This window comes from Corapipo altera, unplaced genomic scaffold (genome assembly GCF_003945725.1).
Source record: "Corapipo altera isolate COAL_440 unplaced genomic scaffold, ASM394572v1 22b, whole genome shotgun sequence".
In the NCBI taxonomy this organism is placed as follows: Eukaryota; Metazoa; Chordata; class Aves; order Passeriformes; family Pipridae; genus Corapipo; species Corapipo altera.
The window spans coordinates 14,069,761-14,080,439 of NW_020884876.1; the positions used below are offsets into that span (position 1 = coordinate 14,069,761).

Consider the following 10,679-nt stretch of genomic DNA (forward strand, 5'->3'; position numbering starts at 1 on the left):
AGACCAATTCAGGTGTTTAAAATAATAAAACCAGCCACCCAGACTTTTTGATCAAGTGACAAGCATAGGTCTCTAGGCTAGTGATCAAACTTGTTTCTTAAAAAAGGGAAAACATTTCCCATGATTGCTTATCTGGGCTAGGATAAGAAAAAGTATGCTGAGAGCTCACAACTTCAGGACAGAAATGAGCGTACAGTGCTCATTTGGATGGATGCTGGTGTGAGAAACAAAACAAGCTTTGCTTGTTTGAACTTCTTACTACTGTCTTGATATGATGGTATCATGCTCCACTCTGAAACTGGACTTATTTTTCAATGGCTGAAAAATCTTCTGTGGTATTCATTTAGGTATGTTCTTTTAGAAAACAAATTTGTTAGGACAAAAGACAGTTTACTGAAATTAATCCAGTGGGCTTTTCCTGAACTAGGCCTTACACATGTGCCACAGTTGTATATCTGAAGTAATCCCTCCTTACATTCACTAATACAGATTCAGCACTCATCAGCCTTAATTATAAATTGTATTTTAAATTTTGCAGTGTTGTAAAAATACCCATGAATTTATGAATTTTTTTCAAGACACAATTCTGGACACACATTGTTGCTTATGATAAAATGTTATAGTTCATGTTTTCATTCCAGTAAATCAAAGTGTGTGTAGTCAGGGAACAGCTCCAGAAAGCTGCAAGTATTTTTAGTTTTAGCATTCTATATCCTCTTTTCCATTGAAGTTACCAGACCATTTTGAAGAAGGCGCTGAAGGGGTATGAAAGATAAAGTTCCTAATGAAACCATAGACTGAAAACCAACCTACTACATTTCTCTTTTATTATATTTTTCCTGCAACATAAACTGTTTTTGAAGTTACGTGAGTGGAAACATGAAGTACGAATCATCTCTCCTTGTCCATCAGTTCTGTCTCATAATTCTTCTGGCTTGGAGTATTCTTTCTTCTTAGATAATTGCAAACAGCACAGGTTGCCATTTTCTCTCAAACATGGATGTACTCCCTCATTTTGGTAATGTAAAAACCCTGTTCATTCTTTTCTTTAAGAATTGCTTTAGTATTAGTTATCGCTTAGGTAGTTTCATTATTTATGTCAAAATGTACTTATGGCTAGATCTCTGGACAATACATCATTGGTGTTATTTTATGTAATGTAACTTTCACTGCCATAATTTGAAGGGACTTTCATTGCTTATGCTGTTTTATAGGTTAGGCAGGGCTGAATTGCTATGGAGGTGGTTAAAAAAGATGTATCTGTCAATGAGTTAAGTAAATGAGAAGAAAAGATTTGGTACAATGCTTATAAATGAAAACTAAATCTTTGAGAAAGTTGAAAAAAAAAAAGAATGCATATATGATGTTAGAGGAGATGCAAATGAAGACATGGTTGATACAGTCTTCCCCAAAAATGTTCCGTTCTCTCATCCCTCTGAGACTCAGTAAAACAGGATCTTCACTTTTCCAGTCATACATGGGAATTTGCTTCCTGAAGTACCTTGAGCTGTGGCTTCTGGTTACCTCGAGGGCACTCAGAAGGATATACCTGTATGCTTGTAGTGTGCTTCACTTTCCTCAGCATCTGCTACCATGAACAACAGGTTGCAGGGTTACAAAGGACTTTAGAAAGGCAGTTCTTAGGAATTAATATGAAACTTCTTGATGCTCAGTATTTTTTAAAATTAAACTAGCTGTTTGACTGTCTAAAGGGAGACAACAGTGCCTAAACTTGGAAGTCTTATGTTGAAAATCTTCATCAAAGTTTCTTCTGATTAATGGATTTTAAATATCATTCAAGAAGCTTTAGCATGAAAATGCCACCAAAAATTCAATAAGAATGTAGAAACACAAGCTTTTTAATTAATTAGAAATGCTTTCTGAATTGGCAGAAAGCTTCCCCCTGGGGACCTCCCAAATATGCATAAAATACTAGTGTACACAGAATAAAATCTCACAGCAAAACAATGAGTTTTCTCTCTAGACTCAGTGCAGCACAAAGGAGAGCTCTGAAGGAGTTAGCTTGCTGCCAAACTAATTTTTCAATGCTCTTTCCTCATGTCTTCTCATTTTGTTGGTTCACTAGCTTAAGAACATAATTTGTTCTTCTTTTATATTTTTGTGCTATGAAGAAGGAGAAAAGATTGGAAACACTGTGATAAGTTCCCTGAGGGCTCTTGTTTCAAGAATAAACCCTGATTTTATTTATTTTGTCTTTATTTTTTTTCAATGTAGGTTAGAAATTTTTTGCTTTGTCTGAAAACACATCTGCCTCCCCTGACTGCAGTGATAAAAGCTTTACACCTATGTGTAATTCTCAGCATTTATTTGGGGACTCTGCTGCAGACCTGCATTTCTTGAAATCCCATCATTGCAGTTTACAGATTTAGCACATGCTCTAGGTGAGGAATACCTCAAAACTGTTCTTCATGCAGTTTAGGCTGAGCTGAACTGAACCTTGAAACAAAAAATGCAGATTTATTCCTCTCATCCCCATGTGGGTAATATATGAAGGGTATTGCTTTAAAAAACCCACAGTGAACATTAAGGCTAAATCGGAAGTGTATTTCTCTCGTCCTAATGAGTATGCTCTGGCAAAGCTGCAGGTAGGGTTTCCTGTGTTGCATACCATGTGTAGCATACCATATGTTGCATCTGTGAAATACAGCACATGGATAGACCTGTGACCATTCATAGAGTGAAAACAGCAATTTCTCAGTATTTTTGAGAACAGACTCTGAGAACAGACAAACAACACCACAAAGCAAAAGAGCAAATGGCACTGTATAGCATTTTTGTTTCCTACATGCCCTTGCACCAGTCATTCAAACGTGGTGGTATTAAACAGACATCTAGTGTGTTATTGCTACTTTATGTTGGGAGTACATTTCTGAAGTTCCTACAGGGTTATTTGGGCACTAATAAGAATGAGTAATTTGAGTGACAGTAACAGTGTAGCAGCAACAGTGTAGCAGCATTTCTCCTGGGCTGCTTATATTGCTGAGAAACCCAGGCAAAACGCCAAGGTAACATAGCTATACAGATCTGAAATTTGGATCTTTCTGTAGGATTATACTTTAAGCTATGTTGAAATCTCTTTACAGATTAAATTAGTGTGTGACTGGCTTTACCATATCCACACAGAGAAGTGAGATGACTACAAGAAACAAGCAGGAGTAATTTTATACTGAAAGAGCGTCTAATCTGTATTAAAGTTATCTCATGTTTTGTAATGACATCCTGATTGTCTTTTTACAAAAATACCTCTGGTTGTAAACAATCTATTGTTTACAACCCATAGTGTTTGAACTTATAGAAGTTTAATGACACCTTAATCTTTAAAAGCTCTTTACAAATTCTTCTTCAAAACAAGGTGTGGGCAAACACGATAAGTTTTGTAATCTCTTGGTTTCTCTGTCTCCTTCTGTCTGCCACGAGATAAAGAAAAGTACAAGTGAAGTCAAACAAGTATATAGTATGAAAGCCATTCAATACATTACTTAAACATATACCTAACTTCAAATCTGAGTTGCAGCAATGTTGAATATCAGTGAGGACAGAGAAGTAATACTACCTGTGAGAAATTACATAGGTTTTCCTCTTTTCTAAGATAGCACTATCATTCATACATGCACTATACAATACATAATCAGGCATTTCCCACTGTTTGCCTTCAGTATTTGTATTAGATTATTAGAGGTTTTATTTTTTACATTATGTCAAAGAAGGACACATGTATAAGGCCCATTAATATTAAAATGAGATTATTTAAGATTACATCATAGTTGTTTTTTTTTCCCTCTACACTTTTAATTGGGTAACATAAAAACCAAAATATGCTCACAAGTTCTCTTTCAGAAATAGATAGAACTTAGAAGGTCTCCAACTAAATATTTTGAATTTTGTCTGTAAACATTATGCTTTGTATGCAATAAATATTTATAAGATTTCTATTAAATATTTTGAAAATTTGACCACCAGTCTGGGAGATAATGAATGGTATTATGCAAAAATGTGTACAGCTTCTGAAAGTGGCAGGGAAAATTGGTTCTTCTTCCTCCTCAATTTCTAAAGAGGGAAATGAAAAATGTGCTAATATTTTTCTGCTTTATTCTCACTCAAATTTAGTTTTGGAACTAAACAAAAAGCAAAATAATATCGATAGTTTTCTGTGAAATTCAACATTTGGCTGTTTACCAAATGTATGGATATTTTTGAAAATGCCCATCTTTTCTGTTTTGACAAGCTCTTTTTCTGTGGTAATTTGTGCCAGAGATGCTTCTCAAAACAATAGGCCCTTTCAAAAACCTTTGTTGAAGAAGTATTTTTAAAAATATGCAGGGTTAAAGAATTAATCCCTGTGTCATACCATAAACAGAACACTCTATTTCTGTTGAGAAAATACGATTTTATTTTGTTAGCATCAAATTGTAAAATGTGAAAACATTTTAACTGAAAATTTTCCTGGCCTGTATTCTTTTCAAATAATTTTTTTATCAATTTATTGAAAGCAGGTATAAACCCAACCTGTTAAGGTTCTTTTTTTGAACCAAACTTCCTGACAGAAGTAATTTACAATATTAATGTAAAATTTTGCATTTTCGCTTCACCTAAGGGATGTTCTTTATTTGGACATTGTTACTTTTGCCTTCCCTTACCAATGACATGCAGCTGTGTCTGTCACTGTGCCTGTCATACTCCAAATTGGAAACATACTTCCCTCCTGATGGTGCACCCACTATGAAGCACACCCTTAATGATGAGATATTAATTTTTCTGAAAACTGTCTAAGAAAGAATGGGAAGTTTGTAATAGAAAGTTTGCAGGCTATATTGCCCTTGTCATTGCCTGATTGAAAGTGGTGTTCAATACCTCTTCAATTCTGAACTCATCTGTTTGCCCCTCTACAAAGCCATCATCCTTTTGACTGAAGAAGATTTGGCTGTATATGAACTATGCAATTCAAAACTGTATGAAACAATGTTCTTTTTGTGTTGCAGATCTTGATTATACCATTAAAATCAACCTATTGTTATCCCCATCATTTTTCAGATGTGTAAGTAACAATTCAGATACAATAGATCCAGTCTTGTGAATTTGGACAATTTATTACAATGAAGAACAGGCTGTTCAAGTGTACCTTGGTGGAAATAAAGAAGGCTAGAGTCAGAAATGTATGTCATACTATAACTAACTTTTTTCCCCCTTTATGCTGTATTGCCATAAATGCTCTGATGGAAATTTGCCATTAAAGAAATACACCATGTATTGGAATGTCAACTCCATTTAGTTCACTAGTACATTTGAAGAGGAGAACCTTTTATACCAAAGGAATTATAAAATGTACTCCCATAATTAATGTACTATGAAAGGCAGAAATTAGTTTTCAGTATAGTCCCTGGAAATGGGTGGTGTCATAATGCATGGCAAATCAATGGTGCTGACCATTAATACAACTTTCTGAAAGTTAAAGCTTTTTTTGCTTTTCCAGATGTTTGCTTCTGAGAACAATCCTGGTTTAAGCAATGAACTCCAAGAGCTTCAAGTTGTTCAGGAATCTGTTTCCCCTACTCTTTAAAGTTATTTGAAAATTACATTTTCACTGAGGCACAAAAGTCACTTAAGTACCTCTGAAAAATAAATGTCTTATGCTCTGGTTATCATAGAGGTGTTCACAAAGCATACCACTGCAATAAATAAAAACTTTATACCTGACTTAGAAGGATGCAAAGTAAGACCTTCAAGTGTAATTTATTCATGAAGATCCATGAAGTAAAGACAGAGTGTTTAAGCTGTTCTGTTAGAGCTGTGATAATCAGGGATTAGTAAACAGTTTTGAACATACATAAAAGTAGGTAAGACTTCTGTCATTTTATTCTATGATCATTAGATTAATAATAATGTAATAGGCCATCATAGTAACATTTCTCAAATGCAAGTACAAAATAACTCTCAACTGAGAACAGGAAAGCATATAAATGTCATTCAAGTTTTCTTATCTTCCTACAGAGTCTGTAGGAACTGCCAGATATTTCCAAGGAAAGATCTAATACAGTGAGCTAAGTACTAAGGAAAATTTTTTTTTAAACTGTTTGCGGGATTATCATGCATTTTCAGAAACTGCTTGTCCCATGGTACTGGTAACTTTCCCATATTTTCTTCAGATATTTTCCATCTGCTTTTTTTTTTATTTTTTTTAATGCAGTGCAAAAATTAGATGACACTAGTGGAAAGACTTTCATTTGCAAAATCAGAAAATAAATACAGAAAGGCTGTTGATTTTCCTGTCTTTGCTTCTTCTTTCTGTTAATTTCTTTTCCCTTTCAATTGTTTTGTGGACTTAAAAATGAGCACCCCATATTCAACCAGGACCATCCTTCTTTTATTTTTTCCCTCTCTTTCTTACATTCTTGTTTTGTTTTTCTTTCATTTCTCTCTTGTTAATGACCACATAGGACTAATAAGGAAGGTATGCTATTTAGAAATTTTCATACCATTGGAGAAAATCACTTAAAAATTCTTTCAAGTTTTTCTACATCTCAGGATATGTAGATTTATACTTTCTTTTAGCAAGCAGGTGAATCTTTTTCATTCCTTAAATGAATGAATTGAGTGTTAGCTGATTAAATATTAGAAAGGTTATAGCAATTTTTGTAGAGGGAACACCCAAGAAAGTACAATGGGAGTTCCACCATATAAGCATATGCTGAAACAGTTCTTCCTTTACAGTAGAAGCCTTGGTCTTTCAGTGTTTTATGCATCTTCTTAGCTTTAGAGTAATACCATTGAAGTTAGAATCATAGAAGCCTAGAATGGTTTTGATTGGAAGGGACCTTAAAGATCATCCAGTTTCAAACCCCCTGCCATGGGAAGGGACACCTCATACTAGATGAGGTTGCTCAGCATCCCATCCAGCCTGGCCTTGTTACTCATTTGCCGAAGTTTGCTTTTGACCAGGACCTAAAAACAGTTGTGATTCTGAAGTCTGGGATCCTCATGTGGGATTAAACCTCGTTAGCCATTTCTTGGATACCAAAGCATCTGAGAGTTCTCAGAAGCCTTGTCCATGACTCTTCACGCTTACTGAACCATTTCTGCTTGTCTTTTTACCCTCCTGTTTCTCAGAGAAAAAAAAGGAGAAAGTGTGGCATGTCCCCTACAGTGTAGCACTTTAGTTCTGCTGAAGACTGATAAGAGGAAATATTCTCTACTCTTTTAAGAACCTAGAGCTGCCATAAGATATCATGTCAGCAATAACAGAAGCCATTGTCTTAATCTGGTTTTCAGCAAAATAGTTCATTTTAACTTGACATACTGAGTATGTTATGAGAGATGTTGTTTATTTAAAAGATATGTGTGTGTGTGTGTGTTCAGCTTTCCTACCACAGTTTTGATTGCCTGAATATAGAAATGATTATAATTTTTCTCTTTTTATTTACTTGTTGTTGGTAGATAAAATAATAGTAAGAGGATGTTAAGAATGCAAAAACTAGAGAACATAAGCACACAAGGTAATAGATGGAAGTTACTATGGAAAATTCAACTCAAAGTATTTGTTAATGTTACTATTACACACTTATTCTTGCGTTAACAGTTATGTAACTAAATAACTGCTTGAAATACAAGATAACAGAAATGTCTTTAAAACAGAGAAGTGATTATTAAATGGAAACATTAAAAATAAGCAAACGTTTTTGCTAAATTAGCCACTGGCATTGCTGTCTTTGTATATCATTGGCCAAAAAAATTACCTGAAAGTCTGTGATCAATCACTTATTATTTTGGCTACAAAGATGGGACAACATGACTTTAGCATAAATGCATATATCAAAAAAGATATCAAATATCAACTAAGTGTTGGTAGCAATTTTTATTTCTGCGCTGTTAGAAGTAGAAGGATATAAAACGATTGATGAAAGATAGACATTATTTGTTTTAAAGAAATCAGCCTATAGCCTAAAATCTACAGTAGGACAAGTTATGCTAGTGTAATCTTCCTGTTGCAGTTCCAGATGGTAAAAGCACTTTATGCTTATCTCAGTGCTGTGATTTTAACAGAGAGACTCACAGACAACTCACAGACAAACGAGAGTCAGCAAATGGCCTGATGTGCTACTAAAAAAATATTTATAACATAGTACTGTGTCACAATGAATGGAAGTGACAGGTGTTGTTGTCTAATCCCTTCAACAACATTCTACTTTCAGACCAAAATATGAACAGATACAGTTTCTAAGTAATATCTTGGGACTCTGCACAGGAGCGCTCTTGAATACTTTATTAGAGGTAAAAAGGTAGAAGAAATGCTTGCTGGTAGCTAGAAAAGTGAACTGGAATTCAAGAAATTTGAATCATATTCTCATGCTTCTGTTTTTTACAACTTTTTTTTTTTGCCTCTCCTGTGACACCTGCAATGTTTTGCAGGGTAAGGAATATGTCTGCAGTGTGAAAATTCGGTTCTGTCTGACTGTATTTACTTGCTGGACTACTTGGTGAGTGCTACCAGTATATGTAAGGATGTTTCTTCCTCTCTTTGGTTTGCAGACTACACCTTAAGCACACAGTCAGTGCAAACTGAGCTGCTGGATCAGAGAGTTAGCCAAAAACCCACATTGGCTGTAAAACAAGTAATGAAAAGTGTAGATGAAGGCAATGGTTAAAATAATATAATTCAGATTTTGGTGTATTAGAAGATGCTAAATGGGAAGGTGTAACGAGCTGTGGAGGAGAATTCTCTGACAGCAAATGGATGTATCCTTGCACTTAAAGGGAAATTGAGATTAGCTGTCAGAAAAGCAATAATACTAGAATTTAAAGGAGGGATCAAAACTGAAAAGAACAAAGAGTACTTTGCAAAGAATCTCAGACAGAAAAACTGATAAGAAGCTGTCAACAGAAACAAAAGAAATTACAAATATTCTTAGCCACCAGGTTAATGGATGTACTTTTTGCCACGCTCAGCACTGCAGGGAAAGTTGTGCTTTGCATTGAAATACACTTGGGGAAAACTGGACGAATGAGTGCATGTTGACAAGATGGGATGCATTTTTAAGTTCAGAGAAATTTGAGGCACTGTAGAGAAATAGTAGTGTTTTTCTCAAGGAAATATGCAAATGAAAATAGAACAACAATGAGTATTTTTTATTATTTGATTAAATAACTTTTTTTTCAAATCACACATTTTATAATTGTCAGGTACAATCTCTCTGTGCTATTGAGTAGAGTGGAAATCTTTTACCCACTGCAAGTGTTTTATATATGTCTCTTTCTTTAATTAGCTAAATTTAAAGTATATATTTCTTTAAGAAACATGAAATGCATTTGTAGAGATTAGAAACATTCTTCTTAGAGAAAATGATAAAGCCTTCTATAGCAGGAGAAAAGCAATACAATCCCAAATTCTGGTGAGAGGCAGCCACATGAAGAGTGTATGATGCCCTGCATTAGTTGTTCCAAAATGTAATACCCAAGTTACTGAGAAGTTTGTGAACTAGCCTGAACACCCAAATGCCATTTCCTGTGCATCTGTTTGGCTTCTAGGGTTGCCTCCCCACTTTCTGTGCAGAGGAGAGAAAGGAAAACAGCAGAACATGGATGTGAACACATTTCTTAAGAAAATGAAAAGAATAATTGGCTCTGTAGTAGTAGTGCTAAATAAAGAAGCCGTAGTTGATGACCCATGTTGTTGTGACTATGTGGAAGGCAGACTGGAAGACAGATGAAGCTGTGATCCGAATTGGGCAACCCACAACTTTCACAAGCCATTGTTAAAAGATTGGTCTGTGAATAGCCTACAGACGTAAAATTGCAAGGCAGGGCATGAAAGTATTTAGCTGTGTTTGCAGTCTACTTGAGTTCTGCTCACTGAGCTATGCTTTCTCTGCTAAAGATGTCTCTTACAAGAAATAATAATAAAAAAAATGGCTGTAATTTTCAAGTATGATTTCTGTATTTTCCTGCAGTTTGTATGTAGACTTTTCAGGACAAGTTGTTCCTAGATTGGGAAAGCTTACAATTATAATATTTTGACTAGCTCTTTGGTGATAGCAGTTGAGTTTTACTCTGAAAAAGTCCAGATGTTATGTCATTTCTTTCTCTTCCTTCCAAGAATCCAAAAGAATGCATGTATTCAGATAGGCAAAATGGAAGTATTGCTCAGCTCCTTTACATTTAGGTCACATTTATTCAAGTGGAAAAGAGAATTTCTGCTGACCTACATTGCTCATCATACATTTAAAACCCTTTATCACTGCTGACTTTATAAGAAAATCCTATAACAAATTTTATTGATGTGTTCCAAATACCTCTGTGGAAACTAATACGTGAGTAAATTAGAACAGTTTTTATGTGCGCAGATTTCCACGTAATCTTTTCCTCAAAAGGATGAAACTCCCAATTTAGCTCTTTATCAACTTTGTGAGTTTCTCTTTTACTGTATATCAACTTACAGCAGTGAGTAATCTTTGTTCTGAGACTTTATATAGAATGGAGAAATGTGCTTGATAGTAGGGCTGTTGAATAACATCCAGATGTACTGTTGGACAAGGAACATATTTGCAGAACAGGAAGCAGGTCTGCTTTACTCCTGAACAGAAGTACTGGAGCCCAAGTAGAATGCTAATCTCAGTCTTTTTGTCAGGATATTTGCATCACCTTTTCCTGCCATAGGTAATCCCCCT

General features: G+C 34.9%; 1 long non-coding RNA gene across 1 annotated transcript; it reads left to right on the forward strand.

The window, feature by feature from the left end:
- The first annotated feature begins 920 nt into the window (after positions 1-920).
- LOC113943627 lies at positions 921-9,602 on the forward strand. The gene is made up of 3 exons (XR_003526396.1): positions 921-1,018; positions 8,425-8,492; positions 9,541-9,602. It is a non-coding gene; the product is annotated as an uncharacterized LOC113943627 (long non-coding RNA).
- The last annotated feature ends 1,077 nt before the right edge of the window (positions 9,603-10,679 follow it).